Here is a 25,468-nt window from a genome sequence, read left to right as displayed (position 1 = left end):
CTTTCTTGGTAAAATATTTCGTAGGTAAACTAGTCCCCCGTTTGGATCTCCGGGTGGGGACTACTAAAGAAGGGGTCACTAGAAAGTTATAAAATAACATTCTAAAAGCCGGAGCGTGGAATGTTAGAAGTCTAAAAAGATTGGTAGGTTAGAATATTTATAGAGGGAAATGGATAGGTTAAATATACATGTAGTAGGAATTAGCAAGGCTTGGTGGGAAGAGGAAAATGACTTTTGGTCAGGTGATTTTAAAATAATTAACTCAGCATCAAATAGTGGGCAGGCAGAAGTAGGTTTCGCAATGAACAAGAAGATATAGAAGAGAGTAGAGTATTTCAAAATGCATAGCAATAGAATCATTATAATAAGGATAAAATCAAAACCTTCAGCCAGCAACTGAAAATTAATTTAAACGTCAGGAAAACATTTTTAAAAGTATATATTTGGAGTTTAGCTTTATATGGAAGTGAAATTAGAACGGTCGGAGTACCTGAGAAGAAAATATTTGAAATGCAGTGCTATAGGAGAATGTTAAAAATCAGATGGGTGGATAAAGTAACAGATGAAGAGGTTTTGCGGCAAATTGATGAAGAGAGAAGCATTTGGAAAAATATAGTTAAAAGAAGAGACAGACTTATAGGCCGCATATTAAGGCTTCCTGGAATAGTCGTTTTAATATTGGAGGGACATGTAGATGGAAAAAATTGTGCAGGTGGGCAACGTTTGAAATATGTAAAACAAATAGTTAGGAATGTAGGAAATATACCGAAATGAAACGACTGGCACTAGATAGGGAATCTTGTATCAAACCAGTCAAATGACTGAAGAAAAAAACACTTTTTTATTAAAAAAAAAAGTTAAAAAAAAATATATGTTATGAAGTCGCATTCGAACCGATGTGTGCATGGTTACGGATGCGACACGTTCTCACTTACAACAGAAGTATTTGAGCGACGTGAAACAAAATTAATATGTAAAATACTGATACGGATACCAAAAAATAATTTGATGCAATATGGTTTCCACCACAATGCGATTGTGTAACTGTCAATTTTATTAACGAATTGGAAGATGGTATTTCACTTAAATTAAATAACTTTTATTGAAGTGCAGCAAAAAATGTGTATGTAATTTATACAAGGAAGTCATGTGGTATCCACAAAAGATTTTTATTTATAAATATTTATTTATCTACGTCTAATAACTTTTCGTTAGTAGTCGTATTTTCTTACTCTGTTTATCAAAACGAAATACTGTTTTTTTTGTAATTATTAAAAATGCCGTTCATGATTGAGTAGTGCGTTCGGAAAGACGCTGTGCAGTATCTGTTCTTTCGTCGTTAGGTTGGTTGCACTACGGGATCGTTGGACGTTGCTCAATAAGCCAAGATGTCAGTGATTGAGTTGTGATTGACTGTGTTTCGTTTCGTTTATCGGAATCAATATTTGCGAGAAACATAATGGGTTTTCAGTAGAGGAACGCATTTTTTTCGTTGATCACGTCTTTCGTGAAAGTGACAAGATTACTAATTTAGTGAAGCTTAAGTTTTCTGAAAAGTTTCCAAATACTATTGATCCTCACTGCAATACAGTTCGAATTCTTATCGAAAAATATCGGGCTACATGCTTTATAAAAAAACGCTGATCGAGGTGGAAGACCACCTAAATTAAACGAACATATTCTCAACAGGGATACAATGAAAGACATTGAGAATAATCTTTTAACCGGAGAATATAGTGTCATCATTAGATTGTTGCCTTTAATTGCAGGAAGCTGAGAGACAAAACAAAAATTTAAGATTAATTGGCATATAACTTAACTTTATATTTATAATCTTTTCATTTAACTAATCGCAATTTTTTTTATCTGTCCCCTCATCTTTGAATAAATGAGAGTTCTTTATTTATCTATTTTCTTTCTTTATGTTAATTTTATTTATTTTATAAAAGTTTATTAAATAGCTAAGAAAATCATTTGCTATTAAAAACATACTGCTACGTTAAAAATTAAAAAAAAATCAGATAAATAAAAATAAGCAGATTAACATATTTCACTTCTCTACTTCATAATTAGTTCTACCAAAAGGAATTGTAAATTTTGAAAAAATCTTATAAATATTTATAAAAAACATCATCATGTTAATTAATGAAATTTCTCTAAATTTAGTGTACAGAAAACTTCTATTTGAAAGTAAAGGAAGTTAATAGAAAGTTAATGTATCAAATCTGTAATGTAACCAAATAAATATTAGATGTGAGACATCAATTAATTTATTAAAACATTAATTATTCTTAATAATTATAATAATATGTATGAATATAATATCTGTGTAATATATATATTTATATATCTGATATAATATAATCTCTGATATATATATATATATATATATATATATATATATATATATATATATATATATATATGTATCAGAGATTACGATATCCAGAATAAACATAATTTCTACACTACTAACAACGTTAAGGTAATTACGCCAAAATTTCAATTCAACAAGTTTTAAATCTTTTAAAAATAAAAACTAAAAAAAAATGTCCGGCCAGTCCAGAAACACAACAGATTTCGAAATCGAGAGTTCTAAAGTTCAAATCGTAGTGAAGGCAGTTACTTTTATACGGATTTGAATACTATATCGTGGACACCGGTGTTCTTTGGTGGTTAGGTTTAAATTAACCACACATCTCAGGAATGATCGACCTGAGACTGTAAAAGACTATACTTCATTTACATTCACACATATAATCCTCGTTCACCGTAATACCTTACGGTAGTTCCGAAGGTTAAACAGAAAAAGAAGGAAAGATACACAATAGATTACACGACAGTGTAATGTAGAAGTGTGGAACCCCTAAATTTTGGACCACTACCATTAGATCCGTAAAGGCTGTATTCCAGTATGACTTTAACGTGGTTAAAATGCCCACGTACTACATACTTCCCGTTGCTGATGTTATGGAAATGACATTGTTCATTTCATTCGACGTATTTAAAATTAAAAATAAGCTGCGTTATTTGTATATCGTATAATTATTTTTTTCAAATTTTTAAAATTATTTAAATATTTATACAGTCATACATTTAAATAGGTTCTGCCATTAACTGCTACGGTGGAATAAAAGTACATACATACACCCTCCTTTTTGGACAGTCGTATAAAAAAACTGTTAACTCGTAGAAGGTTTTCACAGATAAAAAATTCTGAAAATTTAAGCATTGCAAATCTAAAGAATAAATTTATTTTCTAATTTTAAATCGATGTACAACATTTTCAACTGTTGTGCTTTGTTTTCATATTATATATAAATGTCTGATTTTATTAAAGACAATAATGTTTTTATTTAAGATTTAACTCTGATATAATCAGAGCTTTCTTCAAAGAAGTGAAAATTTAATTAAAAACACGGCATACCAGATTATACATTTCCCAAATCCTGAATATTTCCATCTTTCGGTTACATCGGTCTTTACGATTCAAACTATAAAAAAAATAGCAAATTTATTATCTCCAAGTATAAAGACGTCTAGCAGACCAATAACGAACGTATATCTCTAAGAAACTTGTATCCCATGGTTAAACGACAATTGTTCATAAAAAAGTTAAATAATATAATTTAAACCTAACAATAAACTAGGAAAATCTTTGGTACAAAACAACAGTAATACAAAAAAAAATTACAGCAATAAATTTTTAATAAGTCAATCACAAAAATTAAAAATATTATTAAAAAAAAAATAAGGAAGATGCTTTGTATGTAAGAAATAAGGTAAGAAACTTGTCACTACCACTGATCTACTCTTACGCAGAACGATAAAGATTGTTACTGATATCTCTACGTACTATAAGACAATAACTAGCGTAAGTTATGATGAAATATGCGTTGAGGTTGACGTCTTTTCCAAAAGCACACTGAAAAAAAATTGGCAGCTGCTCTTACCGGGGATCTATCAAACGCAGTACTATCTCTTAACATAATTCAGGTTAAAATAAAAACCATTATAACTGATAAAATACATTCAACCCATAATATTTTAAGGAAATATTATCAGTTTTTTTTTTACAATGATATGAGATAAACAATTTCGGGTTATAGATGATACTTTCTCAATGGTAAAGCCCTTTTTTCTTTAACTTCTGTAAATGTGAACTGTAATTCTTGCTTTAATTTGAAAAATTAACTTATTTAACTATTTAAACGATTATAACTTAGTATTATGCACATTGATTAAAAAAAAAATTACTAAATTTATATCACAAGTGATTTCAGAACAATTCCTTGGTTACGAGGCTAGTTTAGAAAATCCTCGACCTGACAAAGAAAACACATGCTCTTTCAGAATTTATTTTAAAATTTTCACCGCAGTCACCTTGCAATATATACATTAGACCAACAACTTTACAATACCCTCTGCATAATAAGATTTATCCAATACTGTAAAATAAGCGCTTTCTTAGTTCTGATCTCATCATTTGAAATGAATAAGTCCAGCGATCCATTTCTTCAGGTTTGGGAAAAAAGTTCATTCATAGTGTTCTGCCATTAGAGTAGGTCCTGTCACGGCTGCTGCTCTCCACCTTGTTCTGTTCTTTGCTAACCTATTTGTTTCAGCATATTTTCCGATTTCCATAATCGGAAAATATCCGATTAAGATTTCCCATCCATCATTTGAAATCTTAATCTCTTCTTTCCTCTTCAGGTTTGGAAAAAGGAAGATTTTGCTGAAAGCTAAATCCGGCTCATGTAGAAGCAGTTTGAAATGTAGGTCATGGAGTTTTGCAACTACAACCCGTGACTTGTATGCAGACGCATTATTTTGGTGAAAGAGCACTTTCTTTTTGGCCAGATGTAGACGATAAGCCGAATAGCATCCTTCAAGCCTTCAGTAGGTCCAGTAATGAAAAGAGTATTTCCCGGTGATGGTCTAAGGTTCTGCCTTTTTTTAGGTAGTTTATGAACACCACAACCCAAGAATCACAAAAAAACCATAGCCATCATTTTTCCAGGAGATGGAACAGTTTCCACTTTCTTTTGTGCACTTTCTCCTGCTCCCATTCACCTGTTCTAACTGCTATTTTGTCTCTTGTGGATCTACGATTCATTTTTTATTTTCGTCGGAAGAGGTGAAAGCTCTACCAGTCGCCGTCTGCCCGCACCAAATGGCAGTGTTGGGCTCTTACGACTAAAACCCTTCCTCCTCGGCAACACGCGAATATCGGACCCGCTAAAAAGCATTACTCAATCTCCAGTGTGAATTGCAGGATGGACAAATATTGTTGGCGGTCAAGAGGGCCTGTCACCGCCACACACCGCACCCTTAAATCTGCTCATCTGTCGCACACGAAGATAACGTGCTCAACATCAATAAGGGCGCCGCAGTACGAGCACAAATTATCTTCGCTGCACCCACATCAGTTATAATATCAGTTATTAATGTATGCTATATCAGTTATTAATGTAGTTATGAATGTTGAAATTGCTGTAATACAAAAAGTGATGAAAAACGTACGCTTTTCATGAGCTATTTACCGTAATTTCTATACGTTTACATTTAAATGAATTTGAAAACCTCGGGAAAGTCCAATAATCAAAGTTTAATATAGCAAAATATCTTCTTTTTTCCAGGTATAATTCTTCAAAAAGAAGTTTTCATTCCTTTTTTTTGCTGAATTCCTTTATTTACAATCAGCCTTTATAGTGACGCCATAAGTAAATCGTATGACAGACTATCACTTGAAATACGATCATCCAATGATAATCCTCAACGAGTATAAAAAAATTAATCTGAATAAATATATGATAAATACTATGAATAAATACTAGTAAATATGAATAACATAATATTTGATTGTGTCTGAGAATATAGTTAAATATCTTCACATCATTAATCAAGTCGAGTACTTAAATAACACATTAAATTTAAATAGAACAGAAATAAATTAAACATTAACTTTAAGATAAGCACAGATAAATAATAAATGTAAGCATCCATACATTTGAATAACCGAAATTAAACAAAAATAATTATAATAAGTGTTATCTCGAACAAATTGGATCATCATAATTGCGTCCATCAACCAAATGGAGTTTTTTTCAGCCTCCTAACATCCTCACTGTGTCAAGTAAACTCATAGCTAGATGATTAACATTCTTCTCCAATCTGGACACACATCTCGAAACTAGGCGTTCAACTTCTTTTCGAACGTATGGAATATCTGTGTAATTGTAGACCTTAATATTTCTTCCAAACCACGGCGCTTGAGTTATGTTCCATAGTATTTTATTCTGGAACCGTTGAATGATCCCTACATTGCTGTTACTGGTTGTGCCCCAGAGTTCAATTCCGTAAGTCCATACCGGCTTCAAGAATCCCTTGTAAAGCAGAATCTTGTTGGATAAAGAAAGTTGAGATCCAATATCTAGTACATCTTTTTAAACTTAATGTCAAGCAACTTCCTTTTTTCCCTTATTTATAATTCCTCCAAGGATCAAAGGCCAGGTTCCTTACCTTACTGGGATAAGGTATTCTGACACCGTTTAAATGAACTTCAAGGCAATATTTTCTTCCCATCGTGAACGTTATGTTGCAAGAAAATAACTTCAAATTTGGTTTTGGTTAGAGAATTTTATTAGTCATTCTATTTTTTTATACATTTTATTATTTACAAATTGTATTGTAACAGCAAACAATTAAGGAGAGATACTAAAGTGATCCCTTTCAGTTACTACCGCAGAAAACATTTTGAATTTACTAGAATTTTTATCAGATTTTATTTAATAGTAGTGACTAAATTTTTTTTTTTACAATTTTTAGAATTGTAGATGACGAAAACAGAAAAGCAGAGATAACCAAATGATCTCTAATGCCGGTTAACTAGAATTATCTGTTAACAAATTATCGATGTTAAATAGATTGATAAAATTCCTTAAAATCGAATACCTTTCCTATAGTAGTTTAATCATTATTATTTTTTTAGAGATTTAATGTCATATGTTTAACAGTTACGAGTAAGTTGAAATAGAAAAATTTTTAATTTTCCGATTTCCTGCTCAATAATACCGAGCGCGCGCAAAATAGTTGTTGAAATGCCAGGTTGTTTTTATACAGAGAAAGCTTATTTCGTTAGATTAAGTTTTTTGTAAAATTATATTATATATATTAGTAGTTCTGTTAATATAAAATCAGGTCATTCTGCATCGAATTAAGAAATTGTTTTCAGTAACGAATTTAAATTAATAAAATGAAAAAAAAATTGTTGATCGTAAAAGACTGTTGAAGTTTAAGAGAATGCAAAAAATAATGTATAAGCAAAATTGTAAGTACTGTTCAGAGACATAACTAAAATATAAATATGTATACCGGGGGGTCCATTTCAATTGAGACAAAAATGCCACATTTTAGGAATAGATATTTCCGAATTAAGTTTTTCGATTTCAAGGGTGAAATTAGTTCATGTTGTCTTTGATAAGATCAAATAAAAGTCATTTCAAGGTCAACTAAATTTTTTTAGATAGGAATTTAATTTTTTACTGCAGAATCGAATACTTTGCAAAAAAATTTAATTTCAGACTTTTTTTTCTAAAATTGATAATTTTTTTAGTTCTTCAAAAATGCTTTATGCCTATAAATTGATGTTTTTAGTTTCATTAGGTCTGGCCCAGCTGACAAGTTACATCCAGATGATGTTAAATTTTAAATAAAAGAAAAGTAGATTTTAAATAAAAAACAGTGAATGCTAATAATAATAATGAAGAAGAAGAAGAAGAAAAAGCTGAGATTGTAAACATCAGCGAACTTTTTAAAATAGCCAAAACGTGAATTTAAGTTGCAAATAACATTTGTCTAAGTGAACGTATTATCAGCGTCATCAATTAATTTTTTTATTACTTTGTTACTCGCTAATTATTAATAAATATTAATTAATTAGTTTTTATTGATTGGAAATTATGAAGCGATTTACAGTTAGAGAAAAAACTAAGGTAATTTTGCTTTGAGGAATGTCACCGAAATATTGATCAGATATGTATGCTCTATGTTTCCCCGGTACAAATACTCCAAGTCGTGCTTCTATGTACAGAATTTTGAAACAGTTTAATAATGCTGGAACTGTGGGGACCAAAAATAGGAACCGTCAAAATACTGTGACAGCAGAAAATAATGAAATAGCGGTGACGGCGACGGTCGTTGTAGATCCCCATGTTAATTCAAGAAGAATTTCCCTTGACTCCGGTATATCAAAAACCAGTGTTGTGAGAATATTAAAATTCCTAAAATTCCGTCCGTACCATATTTAATTGCATCAAGAATTGCATGGCAACGATTTTGAATTAAGGGTAGCATTTTGTCGATGAGCGCTGAAAAATTACAGGTAGATCAAATTTTTTTAATGTTCAATTTTCGGACGAATTAGGTTTTACTTATCATGGAGCAGTAAACAGATATATGCATTACTGGGCAGTGCATAATCTAAGGAGGCTAAGGGAAGTGGAACATCAATGTCCGTATACTGTCAGTGTTTGGTGCGGAATCACAGGCTGAACATTAATCGGACCGCATTTATTTTATGGAAATTTGAACGGAGAGAAATTCGCAGATTTTCTAGAAAATCAGTTGCCTTTATTGCTTGATGACTTATCCTTGGAGAAGAGAAGAACGATGTAGTTTCATCATGATGGCTGTCCTGCACATTATTCAATTATTACCAGAGTATTTTTGGACCGCAAATACAATGATCGTTCGAGCTGGTCCAGTTCATCGGCCTGCTCGTTCCCCCGACGTTACTCCAGTAGACCTTTTTTTTATGGAATTACCTTAAAGAAAAGTTTTACCCAGAAGTACCAAGTAGCACTGAAAACATGAAAGCCTCTAACAAACCTCTGTAGAGGTGGTATCAAGAGAGAAACTCTATTAAATGTTCATGGGTTGTTCTTAAAACGTATTAAAAAATCCGTAGAATTAGGACATCACTTCGAACATTTATCGCTGTAATTTATGTAGAGTAAGTTTTGTAATTATTTTAAATAAAGAGCATTAAAAAAAAATTAAAGTGTAAATAATTCATTAAACCAAATATTTTCGTAGAGTCGATATAACTTTAACTGACGAAGCGTGCAACTCTATATGAGTTGCACGCCATACCGGTGCCATACTATGCCAGACTATGTGCCATACCGGTACGTACTATTTGATTAAAAAAATATATTAAAACATAAATGCATTTTATTTAGATTAATCCTATAATTGATTGATTTTTATTTAAAATTTAATTTTCTTTTTTTAAAATTTAACATCAGCTGGGTGTAACTCGTCAGGTGGGCCAGATCTAATGAAACTAAAAATACCAATTTATAAGCCTACAGCATTTTTGAAGATGAACAACGATAAACTCTCAATTTTAGAAAAAGAAGTCTGAAATGAAATTTTAGTTTTCTTTTGCAAAGAATTCGGTTCTGCAATAAAAAATATAAGTTCCTATTTAAAAAAATTATGTTGACCTTATCAAGGACAACATAGGTTAAGAACGTATTTACCCCTTAAAATGGAAAAGCTTTAATAGGAACATTTTTTTCAAAAAGGTGTAGTTTTTGAGATATAAATGTGTCTCAATTTAAATGGATACACACTCGGTATATACATTTTGTCCATGGGTCCAAAGGGAAGAAATAAAAACATAAGTTTATTGAAAACCTATTAAGTATTTAATATGTATTGAAAAAGAAACGGTAATAGAAGAAAGATATCAGAAATAAATTTTAGACTAAAGGGAATAAAAACGTGAAAGAGGAAAGGATCTTAAGCGTAGCCGATGAGAAACAAATTCTCAGTATTTTCAAAGTATTCAGTATCAAATTCTTAATATATTTTCGCGAAAATATATTACGTATTATATTATAAATTATATATTATTATTATTCCCTGCTAATGAGTAGCAGGGAGACCGTTTGTTCAGTCTATCATTAACGGTGGATTAGTGACGAAAACTTCCTCTCCCCAGATCACATCTCTGTGACATCTATCGAATAACGATAGATATTATCGAATAACATCTCTGATATTAATAATGACAGCCCATAGATAATAGTCTGTCATTTTTAAATAAAAGATTTGATGAAAAATCGTTACACATATGTTGATGTTTTGCCTAATATCAAAAATTAATATTACTTTAAAATGTTATTACCAATGGGGGTTCAAGTATAGGCATTGTGGAACTGCAGCACTCTTTATCTACACTTGATATTATCGATAAAATTTAATATAATGAGTCCTTTTTTCTTTAATTCTTTCTTTATATTTGTACAATATGTAATCCTTAAGCTTAATGCCAGTAGCCATCCCCCAGTTTACGAAAAAGATACAAAAATGTTTGTATGGAACTGTGCGCTTCACAGTTCCAGAGGCGTGGTGTTTGGCTTTTGTGCGCATGCGCACATAGGAAGCTTCCTGCTAGGCTGCGAGAGAGAGCACTCTGGCTCTGGCGTGCTGGTGAAGGGTTTTCTTTTCTAGTTTAGTCGGTGGAAAGAATATGAAAGTGGTTTAAGTTTTTTTTCAGTAGTGATCAGTAGGTGGCGGAAAGCTAGGTTTCTTTGATTGCTAAATCACGTTGGAAGAGCAAAAGAGAAGGTAATAATTAGTAAAACTAATTATATATTTGTTTCTGTGTACATAGAAATTTAGATTAAGCACCATTGGACTACAGTGTTTTTAAGCGGACATTTTATTACGTTATTATCTAATAATACTAAAACATATTATCTGAATTGACATTTTATTATTTATTCGGTTACCATATTCTTGAATATGATAAAGTGTAGAAATAGATTGATTATTATCCTGTTTTCATCTATTCTATTTGATTCACTTTTTTGTTCTTTTATTTTACAGTAAACTTTAACCATGGCCTTGAAAAGGCCCAGAAAAAAAGTTTCTGGAGCAGCACCCTCACTAATTTTTAGCTACGAGCCGCCACTGGTTATTACAGTAAGCGTTTGGCCTAATTTGTATCACAAATGAATTAACATAAACAAACGGAATGTCAAAAGGTTGAATTTTAAATAGCACTTTGGTTTATTCTGTAAATAGATTAGCAATGTAACTAGTATACATACAATTGATCTAAAATTTAGTGTTGTTTTTATTTATCATTCTATAAAGCAATTAATAAAATATATTTCTGGGTTCATAGAATTAAAGAAACAAAAAAGAAACACTTTGTTGAATGTGAACATTTTTAATTTAATTATATATTTTAATTAAAAATTAACTTTCTTAACTTTTTCCGTAATTATATTTGAATAATGTGGCGATAAATTAGCGATGTAAATTTATTTATACAATAATAAATTTGTTTCCAAATAAAAACATTAGATATAAGCAGTAATTGGACCATTTTCACCTGAAATTGTTGATTTTAATATGTCATATTACGTTTCACCGAGTATTACTCCGGTCATTAGGATAGGTACGATGACCCATTTCCCACTCCTCTGTCGTACTTCGCGTCAGGTTTTGGAAGGAGATGAAATGTTTTTATCAACAGAGTGGGGGAAGTGCACGGTTGCTACCTATGAAGTAGACAACAGTGTCGTGTCGGTTCCTTGTTGTTAGTTCATCGTAAACTTTCGAACGGCGTAGTCGTAATCAACTCTTGAGTCCTAACTGTTGTCGAACTGACGTATGCTGACTGAAAACTATTATTGTAAGTAAAGTAACCTTACTTTATAATTACCGCTACAAATTTAAATATACTCGTATAGTTGATACAAACATTCACAAGTTTATTGTTCGTTTTAATTACTCTATTAACGCTCATTAAACGTGCAGTAATTTTCTATCATTATTGTTAAAATCGTTAATATGTAGTTCATAATCTAAAATAGTTTTATTTCATGTTTCTTCAGGCAAATACTCGGACGTTAAGGTAGGGAAATTGAATTAACCCTAATATTTTAAACGATTAAACGACTGTTAAAACTGTTATATTTGTACTGTTATGTTACGTAGCCTATTTATACTCTGTTAATCACATTCCACAAACAAAAACCGGTACGGCTGACTGAATTTACAGTAATATAAGTTTTGTTTTATTTATAATCAGTTGTACTTTAAAACTAAAAAAATTAATTAATGGTTAATACTTTTTTTTCTTTCCGCGGGAGGAGGAAAATCGGCTGAAATAAGTTTAATTCACCTTAAATTGCCAGCTCGTTGTATTAAAATAAAAATCAGTATTAAACTTTGAAAAAATTTCAAATTATTCCTCGCAGAAAGTTATTTGAATGAGCAAATTGTATTTTGTATGTAGTTTCTTACCCGATTTATGTGTAAATTAATTTTGTTAAAATTACTTTAACGTGTAATATTAAAATATTTTTGATATGAAATTAATTTATGTTATTGCAATTATCACTAAAATGGGTCCAATCTTTTTATCTGTGACACATTCCGCCATGCTGTGTATGACCTTCTTCTTCTAACCGATGGTACGGTCAATAGTATTTATGGTTAAATGTAGGAATGTTACGGGTTAATGAGAATATCTCTTGTAACAGGACAGGTCATATCACAAAGTAAAGTGATATGAATGTGACAATTTGTAGACGCGTCGATTGTTCAAACTGTTACTGTTATTTTTTTATGCTTCAGTATTTTTGTAATTGTTTTAAACATTCCAATAATTAATAACTTTTACCGTTTAGTAAGCAGATTTGTCAGAATTGACAATTTTTTGAAATATAATTATTTTAACGTTAGCTAAGAATAACGTTAACTAAGAAATAATAACCTCAGTGTGTTACTGTAACTTGAAGTTTTTTTTTTTAATTTACTCCATTATATGTAACATTTTTTAACTTTCCAAGTTACCTATTATTCTGAAGGAACATAATCTCTTTCATTAATTATTATTAAAGTTAAAAATAACGATATACAAGGTAAACAACTAGCTATCTACAAGCATGTGATGACTGGATGTCTACAACTAGACATATTTTCTACAAGCAGTAAGATTCACTGATAAAATTTTGTGTTATTTATCAACAATTTTAATTAAATTCAGAACTTATTTCGATCATGTGTACTATTTATTGCATGTGTAATATTTAAGAGAAAAATGCTTTAGGTAGTTTGAAGAAACAAACGAAATTAAAGATTTTTTTTGTTTTATTTTGAGATAAAAGGTCGAGTTTGTTTTCAAATCTTTTAAGATTTAAATTCAGAGTTTGATGATTGGTTAAATATTAATATAAAAATTAAATTAGTTTAATTTACGAGATGATTTATAAAAAAAAATAAAGGTATGTCATAGTTTGTGCCGGTATTCCTTTTATCCTGCTATTTATTGTTATAAACTTTAATCTTAAAAGTTTTTCGGTTATGAATGTGCCAGATTTTCTTATATGCTTTATTTAATTCAAATAATTGGGGAGTCTTTGGAACAGAATTTAAAAAAATAAGTTATTGTTTATGTCTCATTGCACCTCACTGTATAATATTAATCGAAAACGCGATACAATGATATTAGCGTTAATGACATTAGCCAGATAGTTTTACTATAAAAGTTTTTTTTTATCAACAGTTATAAATCTTGTTTCATTTATCTTCATGTTTCTTATCATTAAATTAATTATTTCTTTCTTTTCGTTTTATAAAATAAATTATTTTTTTATCAATAATAAATACTAAAGTAATTTTCAAAGTTAATTTGTCTGGTGTTATCCAATCTGACAAGGTGATGAAAAATAATTTGGTCGTATGATTGGTACTTTTTCGCTAATTTCATAGACAAAATTTTTCACCTTTTTTTTAATGAATCATTATACTTTAGCATACTATTTGGATATACATAATTTATATATTTAACGTTAATTAGACGAGGTTAGTGAACGAAGCGAGCGTTGGTTATGTTTTGTTGATGTATGTAATATTCTTTAGTACACGGAGTCGTATTAATTAGTATTAATAGTCGATTTAATGTTAAATATACAAATTATAATTATATTTTTTGGCTGTGAAATTCCGAAAAAGTACCGAATCTTTAAATAAATTGCTAACTTTGTTCCTGATCCCTAAATCGTTCGTACCCTTTTTTACTTCCTTGTACGAAGTGAAGGAAGTATTGTGATCGTGAAAATTTTCGGTTTTCAACAGAAATATCAATTTTGACGATCCCTGAATCCATTTTAGCTAATTTCGGCGTGACGTAATATGTTGAAATTTTTGGTTTAGGACTGTTGTAACATCTATTTGTGCACCTCCCCTTTTGATTACAATCAGCTAAGCCAAAAGCCCAAAATTCAGATTTTGGACTTTTTCTTAACTGCAGTAATAAGCCCTCATTGAGAACTTTTCGATATATCATAAGCGTTACTTATTTCCACTGGTTCCAGAGTTATAGCCAAATAAAAGTTTAATTAATGAAATATTTGGATCTTACATGGGGAAGGCACTTCGGTTCGAATCTGACTTCTTTTCCTTTTTTTTAATATTTTTTTTTAAATTTAATTATATTGATTTACTAATAATTATTAACCTGTGATTGTAAAAAAAATTGCGATAAATAACAATTCAGTAATAACAATAAAAAAGAAAAAAAATATTAAAAAATGTCAGAAGTTATTAATGAAGTAAAATTTTATGCACTTTTCATTTTTTTTAAATGTGTATATGTGATTTAACAGGCGTACAAGGAAGTCATGTAGTGTCCACATCAGATTTGTTTGTTTAGATTGACTTAAATTAAATTTATCTTGGCGTCAGAACTATAAAAACTGAATACGTTTCCAAATGTCAAATTTTCATTAACTTTTTTTTTAAGTGGAACTGCTCCCTATGGTAGGAGATAAACTTATATTGTTTATTTTTTATTTTTTTGATTGTTTCCCGTGAAACCTGAAAAAAGGAAAGAATTTCACGGTTTGAACCATTATTCTGGTCACATAAAACTTGCGAAGCCAGCAAAATCCTCCCGTTTAGTTTATGTTAGCATAATTGTGTAATTCTGTTTAATTTCCACTCGAAAGCGTAAATTATGTTGTACTGTGATTTTTTACGTATGGTTCTTATATGTTATAACATTTTAACGGAAAAAAAACGAATTTTTGGGCGTAAAATTCCTCTCTTAGGTAAGCGTGCTCTTCTTTGGGCAACGGTTTTGAGAATATCCAGATATATCGGATAACAAATGATATTTTGATGTTATTTTTACAACGTGGATTATTTTTTTCGTTTTTGCTCGAAACTTTTCCCCCCTGGTTACATTTATTCCAAATTTATGAGTTTTACCATTTGTTCCAGATAATGGCGAACATAAAATATATTATTTTGCTTCCCGACTCCTTATGAATTAGAAAATGTTTTTGTAAATCAGCTAAAGTTATTAATATAAAGATAGCTTTTGTATTTGACGTTACTAACCGGTTTTATTGTTTTTATTATTTTTTATGTATAAAGGTAAAAAAATAATTGTTAGTTAATTATTAAAATTGTGCTTATAATAAAAAGTAAATGCAATCTATTATTGTATAAATTCCTACTCTTGCTTATTTTAATCTATTTTTACTTCTATTTGCTCGAGTTACACAATTTAAATAATAAAAGATTAACAATTAACAATTAATTTTAATATTTAAATGGATTGTTTTCAAGTTCGAAAAAGAAATCTATTATATTGTATTGTAGTCAGTTATTTCATCTGATATAAAGATATAATACTTGTATGTATAGCCATGGATGGCTGGTTGCTCAATCACAGGTTATACGCAGATATTTTAAGGTAATATTATCGTTGGTAGCTTTATAAATCGTTGTGATTGCAGTAGCAGCTGTGTGATTTTCTTTATTATACATAATAGAGTTACTTTTTTACATGTAGGCCTACATGTTCTATCACGTACACTTCTATATTGTGTGTTATTGTATCATGCGCTGTCATGATTTTTATTGCATTATGAAATATAAAATTCGTAATTAAATTTGTTTATTGTTTACACGGTTATGAATTTCTTTTTTAAGTTTTATTTTTCTCTGGTGTCGTGAGCGAAAGCATAACTTTGGTTAAAAAAAAATCGTGATCACGTGACTATGGTTTTTAAGGAGAAATGAGAAATTGATTGATTTATCTCGAATTTTATATTTTAATCACTTTTTACACGTGATCTGTATCACGTTTTACCAAAATATGTTTATTATATGAAATTTGTATGCAGGGTCCCATTAAGAAAATTGTTGCTCGTTTAAAAGTAATTTTTCAGGTTTTAAAGTAATTTGTTAAATAATGGTAAAGCAGACAATAACTTTACTTTTATTTGTTTTGGTGTTGCAGTTATTAATTTTTTATTTTTATAAAAAATTCTGTTTTTCAGTTTTTTAAATATTCAATTAAATTAAGGTACTTGCTTTAACCTCATTTTAAAATTATTTTTATTCAGCTCTGTAGACAGAAAAAAACGAAAATATTGAGAGTAGGGCCACTAACTCTAAAAAATGTCACTTTCTCATCCGGCTTGTATTCGCTATGAGTATCAACAAGGCTCATGGGCAGTCACTTTGTTTGGCATGTAACTTGGAAAGTGCATGTTTTTCACACGGACAATTACATGTAGCTTGCTCAAGAGTCTGCACAAAACCATAATTTTTTTGTATGTGCTCCGGACGAACAAACGAAAAACGTAGTATACTGGCAAGCTTTACAGTAAAAGCTTTGAGATAAATAAAATTAAAAAAAATATTATCGGTATGCCATTACTAACCCGCTTCTCCTCTTACATACACACACAAAACATAAAAATATTTAAATGAAATTCTCCTTTTTGTGCTCTGCTAAAGTGCGGGTGACGCTAGGTATGTAAATACATGTATTTTTAACGGTTGTTTCAAGTTTTATTATTTATAAAGCAATTACTTAGAAAAATTGATTACTATCATTTATGTTCATTAATTAAAAAAATAAAATTACGTGTGTAGGATGTATATATACGTACACGTATCAGTTAATATCTGAAATACATATATTCATTATTTTTTAGTCATGTCAGTTTGACTAGTTTGACCGTAATCTGCATACATTTCTATTGGTCTTTGTTAATCTTTTTAACATCAGTAAATTTGCACAATATTCCACATCCTTAATTATCAAAGTTATGTACAGGAATATTTATTTGTCTTTTTTTACAGCTTTATCTGTTTATTACAAAATCTAGATAAAATAGTCGGTTGATGTATGTAGTCCATCAACCTAGTTCGTCTCTTCATAAGATTTTGACACAGATTTCTTAGTATTTAGATCTCTCATTTTGAATTTTATCAACTCACCAATTTTTTTAATACCCTAACCTAAAAATCACGTTCTTTTCTGTTTTTACTTTTGTTTATGATTCGCTACAATAAATCGCTATAAGTCATAAATAATTTCAAGAATTTCTTTCTCATTCTTAAGAAGTAAAATTAGATTTTTATACTGTTAGACTTGTATATTTACCCTCGCAGATTTTTTCATCAAATCTCTGTCAGTTTTCCCGGTATTGTTGCTGTGCCAAATATACTATTAAAAAATCAAACAAAAAAAGCCAGTAAATTCATGTTTAAAGTTAGAACGTAAAATCTAATCTAGTTAACAGCTACTTATTACACCTGGATATAATATACCAATTTACTGGTATATAACATGATTAATATTAAATTTTTAAACACGGAACCGTTGGTAAACTATAGTTATAATAAACATAATATTAAAAACAGCTTATCAATATATTATTTCATTTCCTCAAACGTTTTCGGCTATTCTGTCATCTTCAGAAGGAATTTATAATAATTTAAAATTAAAATATATAAAAAATATAAAATTCGCATGATACGATTAGAGACATAACAACTGATCTTCATAAAATAAATTTGTAAACGTTAAATTCATAGTTAAATAATTACAATAATTACCTCCGTTTTGTTAGAGTGTCACAATTGTTATTCAAAACAATTACAGATAACATACTAACATACAAACACATTTACAAATTTATCTTATGATGATCAGTTGTTCATTGGAATTTTATATTTTTTTATATATTTTAATTCTAAATTATTATAAATTCCTCCTGAAGATGGCAGACTAACCGAAAACGTTTGAGAAAATCGAATAATATATTAGTAAGCTGTTTTTAAGATTTTATTTGTATGGATTAATATTGTTCATAAAGTATTTTACGCTGTTTTATGATTCGCTGAAATTCATTTTCTATCAACCGATCAAACTAAAGTACGCAATAAATTAATAAAAGTAAACGGATTTGTTATTCAACTAAACCGATTGGTACTGATGATTCCTCTATGTGAATATTCTATAAGATGGAAACACAGGAGATTTAGCAATTATTTAATTCGGAATTATGGGCGTTGTTTGGTATTATCAAGTTATCAATATTGTTACCAGGTTTAAATAAGTTTTTTTAAATATGTATTTTTTAAAGAAAGCGTATATAAACTTGCTTCAGGTAATGTTATTACAAATGTTTATAATTTTTCTTACTCATAACAACTCGAACATATTACAACATGCATATATTTGATAAAGAATACGAATTGACCAAAATAAATTTGTAATTTTACCAAAAAAGTATTTCTTCTATTCTATATATTTCCTTCGTTATCATTTACTCCCTCTTTCTCTAATTGTAGCCTTTCGTATTTTAAATAATACATTTAAAAAAAAATAAATAAATAGCTTAACTTGTTTACTAAAAATCATTTTTTTGAAATTACACTTAACCGATTATCCTAATAATACATTTTTTTTAAATAAATTTTTTTTAAAATACTTACTTTATTTATAAGAATGAATGCACAGAACGATGACAATAATTATACGATTCATTTGTTTGATTTTCTTCGGAATATTTAAAACGGAATTCCTGAAATCTAACGCTGTTTATACTTTCTGACCATGTACGTATAAAACTAGTTTAAAACCATCTGGACTTGTATCGTCTCAAACCGTTATACAGCGGTAAAATATATTTAAATGATTTCTATTAATTCACTATTCATGCAGAGGGTTTTATTGAAATGTAATAAATTAGTGGTTAAAATAGAGATAAATAAAAATTTATTTATTTATTACTGTATCTAAATGTAGCATTCTACCAGACTAGCTTGGCAAATATGACTGTTTCAATTACTATTATGCAACTTGTTTTTTGTTTTTCATTAAATAAATTTACACGTGGATATTGTTGTTTGTTATTAAAATATAAAAAAGAATAAAGAACATTTAAATTTATTTTAATCTGCGTAATAGATTGCTAAAATACGCATATGTATATTCTTTAATGAAATCAGAAGAACCAGATCAACTTATAATATGTTTGTTTGTGAAAAATCTGTTGACCTTGGAACATGAAAAAAGAAAACATTCTGTAAATAACAATAAAAAATTTTCTTCGTAAATCAAATTTTCTGCGTAGTTGAACTCATTGAATCAGAATTTAATAACGAAATCTAAACCTAAATTTTTTTGAAGGGCCATGCCATACATTTGCCTTTTTTTTACCATTAAATTAAAATATATATATATATATATATATATTTTTTTTTTTCGATTTATTAAAATTTAATTATGTAAAAATTATTTCTACTAGTATTTAGTAATTATGTATATTAAATTTTTAAAACGTATTTTCTAGTTTAAATAAATTTCCTAAAAGTATTTGTTTATGTATGCAGAATGTTTCGAGAGGTGTTGGTCAATATTAATGTACTAATTCAGGACATCAAAATAAACAAAAAGGTCCAAATGGACAAATGCCCTGTATTATTTTATTTTCACTCCTTCATTATTTTGTGTTTTCTTTAACAAAAATTTATACTTAAGAACTGATTGAAATATCTCAATTGTAAATATACTCAATAAAATTTTTAAAAATCTATTAAATTTTGAAATTTATCTTTAAAAATAAAAAAATGGCGGCTATTTAAATTGTTCTATCTAATTAATGTAATTATTGCTTCGTAAATATTAGTTGTATCGAGCTTTTTTATTAAATAAAATGTTAGGCCTTATATTGTGAATAAAATGACGCCTTATTTGTTCAAATTGGTTGATAAAAAACTGCAATATGGCTTAAAGTTGTTAAAATGGATTGCAAAATATTATGCAGTCTTACATAAATTTTGTGTTTGTTTTTCCTACCTACAATAATATACATTATTAATTACTTTTAATTTAATTAATGAAGGAATTAATAACAGGCATAAATGTTTACATAAATATGTATAATATATATATTAATATATATATATATATATATATGAAATGAATATATCAATCTTCTACAACCGGTAAAATTTCTGCTTATTTTGTTGAAGTAATTATTTACGACTAGATAGGTAGGTACATATATCTTGAGCCATAAAATTAAAATAACTTATTACATATAAAAAAAATTGGATGCAATTTTGAACATGAAATTATAAGTTATTAATAAAGTTTTTTTCATTGACTATTTTAAGCGAATTTTATAATTACTTTTAAGTAATTCTCTTTTTTCACATAATATGCGGTATTTTGATATGAGCTTTATCACATAACATTTTTTGAGTTAGGTATATTTGAAATTTAATGCGTTATGTTTCCTGCGATTTTAATACTGTGAATTTTATTGATAATTTATTGTTATTTTAATAAATCCCTTGTTAAATAGATAGTGTGTTTTTGTTGTATTGATTTTTTATCGTTGCGTAAATATGTATTATTACTCATTTCTATTATGTAACATTTATACATCAACAACATTAAGTTTTTATACATATTAATAAAATAAATTCAGATTTCAACGGAATGTAATTATTTAAAAATATTGTACATTCAATAAAATGTTAACCTTTTTTTCAAATTATAAAATTTTCTTTTTTTTAAAATAATTTTTCACCTTTATAAATTAATAAGAATATTTTTTTAAGCAACTGGTTTAAAAAAAAAATCACCTTATTTATGGGATTTATTTTCAGATTATATATGTTTTAAGAAGAAAAAAAAACAATGATAAAGAAATATCTAAGTAAAAATTAAAGCTAATTTAACTTTTATTTGTTAATAAAAATTTAATCGTTCATTTTTAATTTTAATTTGTTGATAAAATTTTTAATTTGTTTAAAAAGTTATTAATCATTTAAAATGCTTATGTTTATTTCTTATATCGCTGAATATTTTTATAAATTTCGTTTTTATTTAAATCTCAGGTTAACCAAATCGATTTCATTTAAATTTACCTTAAATATTTCTATATATGGGGCATTGATCGTATTCATTTTTTTAAGTTTATTAAGGGGGTGGGGGAATCACGAAAAAATCAATTTAGATTTTCTTTAAAGAAAGCTTTATTAATCCAGGTTTGTTACTTACAATGCATATGTAAAAATCCAAAAAGATTTTTCACAAAAAAGTAACCCCTTTTTGAAATTGAAATATATGTTTTTTGTCTTTTGTTCTATCTCCTTTCTGTTTAAATATTTTTCAGAATTTTTTGAAAGTTTGACTTCATATAATAAGACATTCTCCATAAAATGAAATTTTCTATAAAATAAAACTTAAAAAATACATTTTTTTTTAAATTTAAATTAAAATTTTTTTAATTTTATAATTTTTTTTATTTTAATAAAAGCTAATAAAATTTTATTTTTATTGAAGGGTTGTTAGATTTAGAGAAAATTTTTCTTAAGTAAATTTATTAAGCTTAACTTGTGTAATATGTAGGTTAAGCTTTTAGAAAAATTTGTTTCTTTTTTTGATTTTTGGCCTTACTTAATTTTTATTATTAAGAATTTTTGTTGTATTTTTATTCATCACAAGGGCTATTTTAATGAAAGTAGCTTTGGCATCTTTATTATATTCCAGATCCAAAATGAGAAACAATTTTTTCAATACTTTCATTAAAGTTATTCTTTATTTTTCAGTATTTTAAAACAGTTATCTTTTAAACAAGATGAAATTATTTTATTATAAAAATAAAAGTCAGGCCTTTAATGTCTGAGTCGATTTTATATGAAAAAAACTTTGCAATACTTTGCCAAATTTTTTAAATTTATTTTTGCTTCCTTGTTCGAAGTCAAGGAAGTATTGTGATCGCGAAAAATCTCGATTTTCAGATTTCAACGGAAATGTCCATTTTGACCATCCCTGAATCCATTTTGACTAGTTTCGGCGTGACGTCTGTACGTACGTATGTATCTCGCATAACTCAAACACGATTAGCCGTAGGATATTGAAATTTTGGATTTAGGATTGTTGTTACATCTGATTGTGCAGTTTCGCTTTTGATTGCAATCGACTCGACCAACAGCGTCCATAATTTGGATTTTGAACTTTTTCCTAACTGCAGTAATAAGCCCTCATTGAGAAATTTTCAACGATATATCATAAATGGTACTTACTTTCATTGGTTCCAGAGTTGTAGCCAAATAAAATTTTAATTAATGAAATATTTGGATCTTAGGGGAAGCATCGGTTCGAATTAGACTTCATCTCAGTTTTGTTAATTTAAATATATTGATGTATTAATAATTATTAAGCACTCATTGTAAAAACATTTTTATGATGAATAATAATTCAATAATAATAAAAAATAAATATGAAAAAACATCAGAAGTTATTGATGAAATAAAATCTTATGTACTTTTCATTTTAAAAAAAATGTTTATGTAATTTAATAGGCATACAAGGCCAGTGGTGTCCACATCAGATTTTTTAATATAATTAAAATATCAGTTCTTACCTTCCACAAAGTCCAATTTTATTTATTTATTTTTTTTTATAGTTCCTATGATACTTTTATTCTGTTTTTTTTTTTCTAAATAACTCACAAGATTTTGTTAATAAGAATTACATTGCCTACATAAATAATTTTGAAAAAATATTTTTTTTTTATCATTATTTAGTAGTGTATTGAATTATAATTTAAATATATATATGCTCATGGCTTTCTGACATTCACAATATATTCATGCGAAAATTAACTGAAAAACCTAGTATAAAAATATTCCCGTATTCTGCGAGGCATATTAGCGTATGTTCGGTAACGAACTTTACTTAGGTAATGTACAATAATTTTGTTTTATTTTTATCAAGACGCAGGTTTCTTGTCTGCGTTTTTTAAGAACGGCCTGTTTTCATACATTGTTTTTTGTCACCCTGTTATGTTTAAAAAGGCTTTAATTTGATTCCAACTTTTAAGATCAGTAATGTATAAAAGAGAAACCGGAGAATGGTAAATTTATAAATGTTCTAAAAGGACGCCGTGGCGAAGTGGTAGCGATTTGACCTTTCATCCGGAGGTCCCGGCTCCGAATCCCGGCATGATATTTTTCGTATGTAACAAAAATTCCATTTCATACTCCCATGCACAAACGTTGAGCTTATATGGTTAATTAATCATCCAGAAAAAAAAAATGGGATCTCTAAGGAATATAAAACTTTAGCATGGAATAATGGAGAACAAAGACTGTTATATTACAAGAAACCTGTTTTAGCCTTCGGGAATCACCGTCAGGTATTACTTCAGAGGATGATATATGTGAGTGTAACTGAAGTGTAGTCTTGTACAGTCTCAGTTCGACCATTCCTGAGATGTGTGGTTAATTGAAACCAAACCACCAAAGAACACCGGTATCCACGATCTAGTATTCAAACCCGTATAAAAGTAACTGCCTATGTGTTATTATAGACCTGCTAAAAACCTTATGATGATGTTGGCTTCTAAAAAAGTTTAAAGAATTTAAAAAAATTTTATTTAACATGTTTTTATTTATTTTTTTGAAGTTGGTATCTTTAAGTTTATTGCTTATTTTAATTATCAGAGATAAATACATATTTTAAGTTGAAATTTACTATCAAGATTAAATAAATGTTTTTATATACATTGTTTAAATATGTGCTAATTCAGTTTAATTTAATCTATTATTAAATTAGTTAAATGGTTGTAGTATATACTAAATATCAAACTCGCGTATAATATGACTAAACATTACAATCCGCAAGATTTCCTGTTTAATTAACGATGTTATGACATAAAATGTATAAAAATATGTAATAAACCCGAATTATTTAATCGTAAAAAATTGATTAAACATTAAACGCCTATGAAACACCATGAAACACTGCTGCTTTTAACTTAATATAACCAGAAAGCTCAATTAATTCCATTAAATCACAGAAAAAAAAATTACTAGGCTAATGCTTTTGTTCTTGAAACAATATTATTAATATTTATTTTTTTAACAATTACGATTTTGTCTATTAATAATCCTCCAACTCCTTTGAACCGATTTTGCCTACAGGATAATTATGTGTTACGGTACATTGTTTATTTATGGCCTTGTAACACGAGAACGGCTGAACCGATTTTCTTAAAAATAGCTTTCAAACGATCCATCTCAATCCCACAAGTATTGGGTAGGCTAAGCAAAAATTTGAAGAAAACAAAATTGTAGGTATTATATACTGTTTTCTCCAAGACAAATAAACAAAAATTGTTTGCAATATATCAAGTAGAAATATCAAACAAAATGTTTTTAACGGTTTCGTAATGATATAAATTAAAAATAACTTTAATTTATTTTTTTTTGTTTTTTTAATATCCGTTCTAATTAATATTATTTATGTATTTGCTTAGCAAAGGCCAGCGACCAATAACTTACTGATGGATGACAACGAATTTTGTAACGTGTGAAAAATACCATGCTTGACCGGGACTTAACTCAGAACATCCGAATAAAAATTAGAAATTCTACCACGAAAATTACTTCAAGTAGTTTTCTTTTGTTGTAATGCCTCTTTTGTCGCTGATCCAGTTTTTTATTTTAATGTAATTAAATATAAATATATATATATATATATATATATATATATATATATATATATATATATATGATAGAGCAATATATAAATATAAATATTTAATACTATCTATCTATATTTAATACTCTCTTGTAAAAATATTTAAATGTTTATAAAATTTTATAAAAATGTAATTTTTATATTTAATTTCATTAAAATAAAAAAAACTGGATCAGCGACAAAGAGACATTACAACAAAAGAAAATTACTTGAAGTAATTTTCGTGGTAAAATTTCCAATTTTTATTATATATATATATATATATATATGATAGAGCAAAACAAAAAGAAATGGTGAACTGACTAACTCGGAAATAACGTATGTAAACAAGAAATTAAATGTACGTAAATTTACAAGTTGTAAATGCTAAACTAATGATATATGTAATATAAAATAAATAATTACGTAGCCTACTAAAAATCATCTATTTGTATTATCTTTTTTTTAAGAAAAATATAGTTATGAATCTGCGAAATTGTATCATAAAAACCGGTCGGCTGTATCATATACACGATTTGTATTGTCAGCTTGCAGGATTATTTCTGTTAAGCCGTAGGTGTATGAAGGTATGAA

The 25,468-nt window shown here is 28.2% G+C and overlaps 1 protein-coding gene across 2 annotated transcripts in view; it reads left to right on the top strand.

The window, feature by feature from the left end:
- Nucleotides 1-25,468, top strand: part of Nep2 (M13 family metallopeptidase neprilysin 2) — a 312,673-nt gene that overhangs the window by 9,004 nt on the left and 278,201 nt on the right. The window contains exon 1 of one of the 2 annotated variants that reach the window (XM_075355151.1): nucleotides 11,566-11,713. The exons of the other annotated variant lie outside the window; for it this stretch is intronic. The gene's annotated coding sequence lies outside the window, so the exon portion shown is untranslated. Of the gene's footprint in view, nucleotides 1-11,565; nucleotides 11,714-25,468 lie in introns of those variants that run through there. 2 annotated transcript variants of the gene reach the window in all.

Source organism: Lycorma delicatula, chromosome 2, assembly GCF_047948215.1.
Source record: "Lycorma delicatula isolate Av1 chromosome 2, ASM4794821v1, whole genome shotgun sequence".
NCBI classification, from domain to species: Eukaryota; Metazoa; Arthropoda; class Insecta; order Hemiptera; family Fulgoridae; genus Lycorma; species Lycorma delicatula.
The sequence above is the reverse complement of the archived record's forward strand: the minus strand, read 5'-3'. Positions and strand labels throughout refer to the sequence as shown.